An 11,456-nucleotide genomic window follows, 5' to 3' on the forward strand; every position below is an offset into this window, starting at 1 on the left:
ATAATAAATGTGATATCTCTCGAAAATAATCGGCGTGATATGCTGCTCCATATATTTTTAATTACTCGTGTTTATAATACCACGTGTATTAATATATATAAAAATATACAGAATTATATTTAATAAATTGACGGTATACACACAGGCAAAATCTTCTTACCAGCAGCTGTTTGTTGAAGAGATTACAGGAAAATCATACAAGGCGCTTAAGTCAGTCAGGGATCATAATTTCATAGAAACAAAAGGAAAAGAAAGAAAAAACGCTAAATTTTCCAAAAGCTTTTTTTCAAAATATTCTTTATATTATTTGGTAAAAATTGCTTAATAAGAAATAAACAAATTTGTCTGCTTATTTTTGTCTAAATGCAACTTTTCTGATGCTATCGCTGGTAATCTCCCTTCAGAATCGTTCAAACTGCATCACCGTGCCATGAAAATGTAGCAAGTTCGAGCCTTTTACAGTCGATAACGCTGTACCGGCTTTTGCGTTCATCACCGTATGCTGCTACTCGCCAAATTCTCACGAATACCTTCCTTTGAAAAGTATATTCTAGTCGAGAAAACAGATTCCTTGCAAACATGTTTTCTCACAAAAGATATATTTCGCGTATATAATAAAACTCGAAAAAAAAAAAAATTCTGTCTATAATTATATGTAAAATATATTTCTTCCGTGCCTCTCTCTTTTCTCTGCGTAACATTGTTTCAATCCCAGTATTTTTATAATGTAAGAATATATAATACATTTTAGTTTTTTCACTCACAATACTTGAAAGTCATTTAATTCGAGCGAAATAACTCTGCGATATTCAAAATTGTAATGGATACCCAAACTATAATCAATGAAACTTATTTATTCATCAAAGTTATTCATTGATTTTACGCAATAATAGCGTGGTTTGGATGAATTATGTTAATAATTAATATTTGCATAACTATATCTAATAACACTGATTAAAGTTCTCATTATACAATGAAACTGCAATTAATAATTTGTAATCAGCCACATAAATAACAACCTTAGACAAGTACATAAATATTCTAATCATTAGATATGGCATTTTCCTAAACAGTAATTATAATTGAATGATTAATAAATGTAATAATTAAACGATTTATTATTATTTATTGTTTTTCCCCTTTATTATTTCTCATGCATCGTGTAAAGTTGCTTGAAATATTCTGCACAAGCTGTGGTATACATAGTATAATGCACTTAGTAGAATATTATCGTTATAAGTGTCCACACACAACAAAGTCCACGTGCGAGTAACGAGCAGATTCAAGGATTCAGCATTTTCCTTTATATATACGAGGTCGTTTACTCATTGTTATAACTTCCTTAGAAGCCATTACAAAGACGCTCGTTCCCCTATTCTAAGATAATTCGGCTGACACAAAGCACACAGCTACCCAAAGTTTACGGAGAGAGAGAAGAGAGAAAGAAAGAGAGAGAGAGAGAGAGAGAGAGACATGGAGGAAAGGCAATTTGCCATACGCTACATTAAATTTCACAAAAGCGGGAAGCCCTTGCCACGGCAGCGTAATCACTAATCAAAACTACGTTTCTAGACTGTGTCAGGCATCGGGTTCGTTCCCGTACCATTTAGAGCAACATCGAATACAATTACCTACCTACTCAGTATGCTAATTACGGCAAGACGCCGGATGAGGTAATATATCGTCATCTTACCCGCGCCGTTTCGAGATGGTCAAGGCTGAGATTCGCCACTTTGCTCCCAAGAAAACAATGCGTTCATAAATTCGCTCGTACTGACAGATTAATCGGCGCGAGAGAAAAAATCATTGAGATGCAAATTTTTGCGCGCTTTAAGCGTACCTTGCAATCTTATCCTCTCCATTGTCCGAGAACCAGAAGTGAATTATCGCAACGGCGGATTGAATAGTGGCGAAAATTCTTATAAATATTAATGATAAAAAAATTCCGACGTTTATTAGAGCTGGCGAAAGTATAAGAAGTTCATTGAAAAGCGTTGAAAGCACATATACGAATCTATTCATTCGTCTGAGCGATTATCGCGCGACGACCATCGAGTTCCTTGCGGCTCTCAGAATGGTCAAGGCTATAGGCTGAGACGGATGGACGGACCGGTACGAGAAATGAGCGATGTTTTGTAGAACGCAGGTATACAAGCAGGAAGGGAACAGTTGCACCTGGCAACCCTGAGATGGAACCCGAACTCACGCCTCGCAGGCGCGTCTCTCACCACACGATCCGATCCATCCCACTCTCCATGGTCCATTCCTCACAGCCGGCCGTCCCTCTTTGAGAATCAGCCTGCTGGTCGTACACTCGCCCAAAATAACAGAAATTGTGGAGAAATCAGCGTTCCCCCGGGCTATCCCTTGTGGACTATTGTGGCGCCTCGAAGAGCGACGAGACTCCTCGACGAGCCGGAACGCTATTGTGTACCGCCGAGTTTTCGCTCTTTTGGATCGCTCTTGCATCGTCCAGAAATGATTTGACCTTTCTGCGCTCTTTTCAATTTCATTGCACTTTAATGCCGATTGCACGAGGCACCAGGTGTCACGGTAGTACCCCTCTGACGTATCGCTTGCTCGCTCGCTATCGCCCGTGGACTTTTATTTACGACGTGCGACGAATCCGATGCGGAACGCTCGGTTAAATACAGTAGAGAGAAGAAGGGGAAGAGGAGAAGGGGAGAATGGACAAAGTTCTCTCATGTGTGCTCGAGGGGGTGAAGCAAAACCGCGCGCGATCGACCCGGGATTCTCTCTCTCTCCGAACTTTCGGGTCAAACATTCGATGCTGGAAACGTCTATTTAGGTCACTCGGTTCGCGAACAGATCACTCGAAACTTTTGCGCAATTGACATATCCGGGACGGAATGTGCGCGATCTGTGCAAATATGTGTTTTCGACGTTGTGCTTCGAATGAAACGGAAATGTTAACGCCTTCGCCTATCCAGCCCGGACGCGAGTCTGCGTACGATCTGCAGCCGATGCTATTTGTTATGATAAGAATAAAACTTGGAAATATTGGGTTTATGTTATAATAAAGAGAGATATTATAAAATAATGTTTTAAATGTAAACGTATATTTCAGCTTTGTCTAACAAATAATATTGCAACTCAAACAAAAATATTTTTGAAGATAAATTATTTAACGATATATAAGGTCTATATTTTTTTAGCGAAAATATCGAGAAAGTTAACCGTTTGTCAATACTTTTCCAATTTTCGAAAATTCCATTTCTTGATAAGTAAACTTCAACTAAAATTTCTGTTAAAGTAAAGTGTTTCTATAATCAACCGAGTAATAAAGTTTTTGTTATCTATTTATGTAAAACTTGAATTATGAAAACTTGCGACATAATGTTATATCTTCGTGTGTTTTTGCATTTGCCTTTTTTACAAATTTTCTTATCAAAACTTGTAAAAAACTTTTCTTATAAAAGAGAAAGAGAACACAGAATTGCTTATGTTGAAAGAGTGAGAAAGAAAAAGATAAATGATTTAAATAAATCTAGTGCAATGTTGCAGTATTAGTCACCAAAGTTAAAGTGGGTTATTTTTTCGAGTTAATCAATGTTACAATCAGCTGACTCTTTACTTAGAAAGTGATAAATTATTTCGCGGATACCTCACCAAGCTTAGCTGACTTTGATTATAGAAACGGAATACGATTAACTTTGCACATCAAAGACTTTTACGAGCGATGCAAAAGTGTACGAGGAATGGCGTTAACCACATTTATTCTCGTCTTACTAACTCCTTTCAGCTGTCGCGTGTCACAACGATAAAGTTTCCTAGGACAGAGTACCATGCATACATCCAACTCTCTGCAAAATTATGCATTGTGTCGATGGAAATCTATCACGATAGGTGTTTTTATTGATTGCCGGAGGTTTTTGTCACGCGAAAGATGGAATTTCAATAACGGCCAATTTTACCGAAAAGATTTATATCCAATAATTAACTCTTGTCAATTTAGCCCTATTTTAGATTCCGCATCGGGTGATATTTCGTAGACACGTATACTATTCAGTCAAACAGAATTGAAAATGTATCGTACGTGTCGATCAGCATCGCGCGTTGAATATATATATATTTATTCCTACCATATAATTATAATTATAACTAAGCCGTTTAATAACTATATCCACGTCCTTCAATCGTGAATCGGGGCATACGCACGGAATCTCTAATTAAAATGCGTCGAATGCATCCAAACTAACGTAAATGCCTCGTTAATCTCGCTGATTACAAGACTGCCGAGGGTGAACTGCATCTCGCTATGAGCCATCTGTGAGTCTGATGACAAGTGACGAAGAAAAGCATTCGTTAAGGGAGTTTCGTTTTTCTTTTTCCCCGCAGTGTGAGTTATGAAGGGGCACGATGGAGAGAAAGAGAAAAGATACGAAGCTCGGTGTAAAAAAGTCTGGTGTATAGCAACGCTACGCTAAGTAAAATGAGTAGAGAAACGTGTCTCTGTGCGTGAGGTACTCATTTGGGAGAGAGAATCTCTCTCTCTCTCTCTCTCTCTTTTTCTCCCTCTCTGTCTTTCGCCTCTCCCCTGCCTTTCGCCTTTCTCCGTCCATGCTCCTTCCATCTTTCTTTGTCTCTCGCCGCATCTGTATATTCCAGAATACTAATGACGCCGCGAGAGAAAATCCGCCTGGTAGTAACCCAAGAGTACCTACGGTTACCTGCAAAGTTTCCGCTTCACGTGCCAACTCGTACCTACTTCGAAGGTGCCTCACTAAACGCCGTAACGTCCGCCGCGTTTCATAAATTAGGAGGAACATTCCTCCTGGGAGGACAAACCCTCCAAAACTCGACGCGGAAATAGAAGACGTACTCCGTAACGCGGCACACGGACCGGTTATGGCCGTAGGGGGAATACGATTGTTTCACGGTGGCATACGTAAAAGGGGAAGATGCCACGGCAAACAAAGTAACGGGAATATCTCGCATGACCTGTAATGTTATGCCAAATTGCGGCGATGTCGGTCGGCTGGTCGCAATAGCTGTGGTTATATAATAAGAACATGTTCTACCAAAATTAATTAATCGCTTGTATGTGAATTTCAAGAAAGGGGAGTTTGGACACACGTTCGCATTTGTTCCTTGTTTTATGATAATGCGAGATGTAATATCAAGATGGATATATCGGATCGGCGGATTAGCCACTAGGATTAGTCTCTGATGAAATTACCGTATCGTTCCTATTGTAGGGCATTCTCGTCCTTTTCTTCTCGAGAACGGGCAGAGAATAAAAGTAATATCAAGTGAAGTTAAATGTTCCGGGAAATTATTAATTTCTACGAAAATAGAAGTGGCCGAGTTCTTTTGATCATCGAATTGGAAGCGAGCATTCTGTGTGATGTAGAGCTAATAAACGAGACTGGTTGGTTCAGGCAAAAAAAATCAAGGCGAATTTCTCTTGTTAGACCGAGCGCGTTGTCTAGCTTCTTCTAAGAACTTTGTCATTAATCAGTATTTATTTAAAAAAAAATTATAATACACACATACACACACATTGTATATATTGTATATATAATTGATTATGAAATTTTTCTTCTCACTTGGACGTGCATCATGTCAGGAAAATTTTGTATTCGATAGAAATCATATAATGTCGCGATATGTTTACCTCATAAAATGGCAATATCTTTTATGCATCATAAAACGTGAATTATTACGGCTTCTTTAAAACTTTAGAAAAAATATAATATATATCTCTAAGAAACTAGTCATTATTTATGATAAATTATATGATTAAAAATAAACTAATTTATTTCAATAATCTCGTAATTTTTAATTATTCGATATCAATAAAGATATATTTTAATTTGTATTTAATTTCCGCAAATTTAAAAAATTCAAGCAATTTTTAAATATAAAAAATGGAAAATAAATTTTTGTATTTAGTAATGGTTATTATGTCCCTCACTTTTACAGTAGTTACAAAGAATATAACAAACATATAAACAGAATAATATCCGCCTGCATTGGGGCCATTCGATAGTAACCCTCCCTTTTTCGTTAACGTTCTAGAGTTAATCATAGACTAACAAGTATCCCCAAAACAAACAAGAGCACCCTAACTCATATGTTGAGAATTTCATCTCTAGCCTTCGAGAAACTTTTACGGCCGATTTGCTGGAACGCATAAATAAGAAATGAGACGCATGACGGCACATTTGTCCGGCGAATGAAAAAATGTCTCGCTGGCGCGCGCGTGCGCGATGAAAATTTATCGAAAGCTGTTCTGACGGAACTATTCGTTTCCGGAAGTGGTTGGAAACTAGTTCGACATTCAATTTCTCTCCGCGAGACGATTTGTCCATCACCGCCGCCGAACGAGGTGCGACCTCGGGATTCCATATCGTGCCCAACGACTCGTATCCGTCAGGTAAGTTTCGTTTTCCAATCCCCCTAGCTCTCCCTTTCACCCCTCTCTCTCTCTCTCTCTCTTTCGCCACACGAAAACTAAGTACGAAGTATAAGCGGGCTTTAAAAGCGGAGGATTGAACTGCGGAAGATCGGATGAGAAGCTAGCTGCAACTTTGCACATCAAAGACTTTTACGAGCGATGCAAAAGTGTACGAGGAATGGCGTTAACCGCATTTATTCTCGTCTTACTAACTCCTTTCAGCTGTCGCGTGTCACAACGATAAAGTTTCCTAGGACAGAGTACCATGCATACATCCAACTCTCTGCAAAATTATGCATTGTGTCGATGGAAATCTATCACGATAGGTGTTTTTATTGATTGCCGGAGGTTTTTGTCACGCGAAAGATGGAATTTCAATAACGGCCAATTTTACCGAAAAGATTTATATCCAATAATTAACTCTTGTCAATTTAGCCCTATTTTAGATTCCGCATCGGGTGATATTTCGTAGACACGTATACTATTCAGTCAAACAGAATTGAAAATGTATCGTACGTGTCGATCAGCATCGCGTTGAATATATACATATTTATTCCTACCATATAATTATAATTATAACTAAGCCGTTTAATAACTATATCCACGTCCTTCAATCGTGAATCGGGGCATACGCACGGAATCTCTAATTAAAATGCGTCGAATGCATCCAAACTAACGTAAATGCCTCGTTAATCTCGCTGATTACAAGACTGCCGAGGGTGAACTGCATCTCGCTATGAGCCATCTGTGAGTCTGATGACAAGTGACGAAGAAAAGCATTCGTTAAGGGAGTTTCGTTTTTCTTTTTCCCCGCAGTGTGAGTTATGAAGGGGCACGATGGAGAGAAAGAGAAAAGATACGAAGCTCGGTGTAAAAACGTCTGGTGTATAGCAACGCTACGCTAAGTAAAATGAGTAGAGAAACGTGTCTCTGTGCGTGAGGTACTCATTTGGGAGAGAGAATCTCTCTCTCTCTCTCTCTCTCTTTTTCTCCCTCTCTGTCTTTCGCCTCTCCCCTGCCTTTCGCCTTTCTCCGTCCATGCTCCTTCCATCTTTCTTTGTCTCTCGCCGCATCTGTATATTCCAGAATACTAATGACGCCGCGAGAGAAAATCCGCCTGGTAGTAACCCAAGAGTACCTACGGTTACCTGCAAAGTTTCCGCTTCACGTGCCAACTCGTACCTACTTCGAAGGTGCCTCACTAAACGCCGTAACGTCCGCCGCGTTTCATAAATTAGGAGGAACATTCCTCCTGGGAGGACAAACCCTCCAAAACTCGACGCGGAAATAGAAGACGTACTCCGTAACGCGGCACACGGACCGGTTATGGCCGTAGGGGGAATACGATTGTTTCACGGTGGCATACGTAAAAGGGGAAGATGCCACGGCAAACAAAGTAACGGGAATATCTCGCATGACCTGTAATGTTATGCCAAATTGCGGCGATGTCGGTCGGCTGGTCGCAATAGCTGTGGTTATATAATAAGAACATGTTCTACCAAAATTAATTAATCGCTTGTATGTGAATTTCAAGAAAGGGGAGTTTGGACACACGTTCGCATTTGTTCCTTGTTTTATGATAATGCGAGATGTAATATCAAGATGGATATATCGGATCGGCGGATTAGCCACTAGGATTAGTCTCTGATGAAATTACCGTATCGTTCCTATTGTAGGGCATTCTCGTCCTTTTCTTCTCGAGAACGGGCAGAGAATAAAAGTAATATCAAGTGAAGTTAAATGTTCCGGGAAATTATTAATTTCTACGAAAATAGAAGTGGCCGAGTTCTTTTGATCATCGAATTGGAAGCGAGCATTCTGTGTGATGTAGAGCTAATAAACGAGACTGGTTGGTTCAGGCAAAAAAAATCAAGGCGAATTTCTCTTGTTAGACCGAGCGCGTTGTCTAGCTTCTTCTAAGAACTTTGTCATTAATCAGTATTTATTTAAAAAAAAATTATAATACACACATACACACACATTGTATATATTGTATATATAATTGATTATGAAATTTTTCTTCTCACTTGGACGTGCATCATGTCAGGAAAATTTTGTATTCGATAGAAATCATATAATGTCGCGATATGTTTACCTCATAAAATGGCAATATCTTTTATGCATCATAAAACGTGAATTATTACGGCTTCTTTAAAACTTTAGAAAAAATATAATATATATCTCTAAGAAACTAGTCATTATTTATGATAAATTATATGATTAAAAATAAACTAATTTATTTCAATAATCTCGTAATTTTTAATTATTCGATATCAATAAAGATATATTTTAATTTGTATTTAATTTCCGCAAATTTAAAAAATTCAAGCAATTTTTAAATATAAAAAATGGAAAATAAATTTTTGTATTTAGTAATGGTTATTATGTCCCTCACTTTTACAGTAGTTACAAAGAATATAACAAACATATAAACAGAATAATATCCGCCTGCATTGGGGCCATTCGATAGTAACCCTCCCTTTTTCGTTAACGTTCTAGAGTTAATCATAGACTAACAAGTATCCCCAAAACAAACAAGAGCACCCTAACTCATATGTTGAGAATTTCATCTCTAGCCTTCGAGAAACTTTTACGGCCGATTTGCTGGAACGCATAAATAAGAAATGAGACGCATGACGGCACATTTGTCCGGCGAATGAAAAAATGTCTCGCTGGCGCGCGCGTGCGCGATGAAAATTTATCGAAAGCTGTTCTGACGGAACTATTCGTTTCCGGAAGTGGTTGGAAACTAGTTCGACATTCAATTTCTCTCCGCGAGACGATTTGTCCATCACCGCCGCCGAACGAGGTGCGACCTCGGGATTCCATATCGTGCCCAACGACTCGTATCCGTCAGGTAAGTTTCGTTTTCCAATCCCCCTAGCTCTCCCTTTCACCCCTCTCTCTCTCTCTCTCTCTTTCGCCACACGAAAACTAAGTACGAAGTATAAGCGGGCTTTAAAAGCGGAGGATTGAACTGCGGAAGAGAGGATGAGAAGCTAGGTGTGTGTGTGTGTGTGTGTGTGTGTGTGTGTGTGTGTGTGTGTGTGTGTGTGTGTGTGTGTGTGTGTGTGTGTGTGTGTGTGTGTGTGTGTGTGTGTGTGTGTGTGTGTGTGTGTGTGTGTGTGTGTGTGTGTGTGTGTGTGTGTGTGTGTGTGTGTGTGTGTGATACTTTCTATCTCATTCCGACGAGCGTTTCGATCGGCCAAAAAGGAGCTTTATCCCGTAGATAAAGCACCGTTATCTACGCTACTTATTGTCGGAGGATGCTATTATGAAATTGACTGGAAACCGTACTCGCTATTCGCCGTTGAATGACGCGATTGCTTCTTCTTTTCTCTCTATTAATACACCGGAAAATTTATCCGTCACCGCCTCGGAGAGAGATTGCTAGACGGATAAAAAAAAAGAAAGAAAAAAAGCTCACGGTTGCTCTGATTAAGGTGCTTTTTGTGAGATCTGCGCGGCGAACAATAATTTTTTCGTCCGGCCAATTTTGAAGAGAATTTCCATTGTAATCGGCGGTTGTGCGTTGTGTGTTGTTCATAAATCATGCCCGAACAAACGATTTGTAATCCGTACCCGCGGCGTACGGATGCGATGGACGCTGCAAATCTATCGATCAATGACGCCGCGATAGCGCGATTCGCGTTTTAATTCTGACAAGTATACGAGGATCGCATAAACTGAATTTATGGAAGAGTATTAAATTTAATAACATCTCATACATCTCACAGAGATGATTGTTCATCAGTGATAATTCAAAAAAGCTATTGATATTGTGCGATGTTTTTGTGTGAAAATGAAACATTATTTCAGTTTTCTCAACAATGAGTATCATTCTGTTCACCGATCACCTACATATATGCGTTTGTTACCGTATATCCAGTGTATCCGATATACACGCTTGTTTATAATATTTATAAGGCGTCATCGTATTTCTAACAGGAGTGTATATTTTTATGCTCGACACGGATTACGTGATACATGCGTCCTGTATACACGCACGTTCTTTCGGCGATGGAGAATCGATTGGACACCGTCGTTTCGCCTCCTGCAAGTCACAATAAATAGCGAATAGCAGGGTGAAATTCGAGACTAGAACGACAGAAAATATGCGACGGAAAAACTAAGAATCGGCAGAAAATTTTAATTAAAATCCTGGATCTGGGTTAAAAGAAATTTAATTAAAAACAAGAAAAGAGTAGAGAGAAATCAAATGTTATAAACGACCTCGCGAATCGCAATTTACTCACAGTTATTTATTTATATTTAATTTTCACGATAAAACGCGACTCGCAATGGTATTAAATTCGCGAACGTATCTGATGCGCGACAGGTACGGACGGGAAATACAACCGCGTCTAGTTTAATGAGCTATCGATTCAAACTAGACGTCGTTTTACGATTTTATATGCACGGCGATGCGTCGGCGATCAATCACAATTACGAGATCGCTTGCCGATGCGAGTGCCGCGAAATATCGTCACGCGAGAGTTCATCGAGCGAGATATTACGAGCGCCGGTGGAGTCTTTGCAAGAATGTAACCAGCCGGTATGACAAATCGTCTACATGCCATGCGCAAATCCAATTTTACGAAGCACGATCCCGGCGGATGGAAGTGCATCGGCAACGCCGAGGGACGCCACGCAATACGCCCGCCTGGTCTCAGGCATGACGGCGGTTGAATTCCACCGGGAGTGCAAGCTTTTGGCGACTTAGCCAGGCAACCCTGGCCGTCCTCCGTCGGCGGAAAGTGGGTGTATGCCGGAGAACTCGGCAGGGTGGCTTCGGATATCCTCTCGAGAACGGAGAGCGCATCGAGGTAGCGATGGAAACGAGACCGGGATGGGCGAGTTTCGATTTGTCGACGAGCAATGTTGCGCCGCGCGCACGAGTTTTATAAACTCGCCAACTCGAGAATATTTCGACAATTTCGAAAATCGAGCGAGGATGTTGATAGCGCGAAAGAGACGCGAGATCGCCCGTAATAGTCTTTTGATTTTATCGTTCTTTCCGATAGCATCGAAAATT

Source organism: Formica exsecta, unplaced genomic scaffold (assembly GCF_003651465.1).
Source record: "Formica exsecta isolate Colony F162 unplaced genomic scaffold, ASM365146v1 scaffold11, whole genome shotgun sequence".
In the NCBI taxonomy this organism is placed as follows: domain Eukaryota; kingdom Metazoa; phylum Arthropoda; class Insecta; order Hymenoptera; family Formicidae; genus Formica; species Formica exsecta.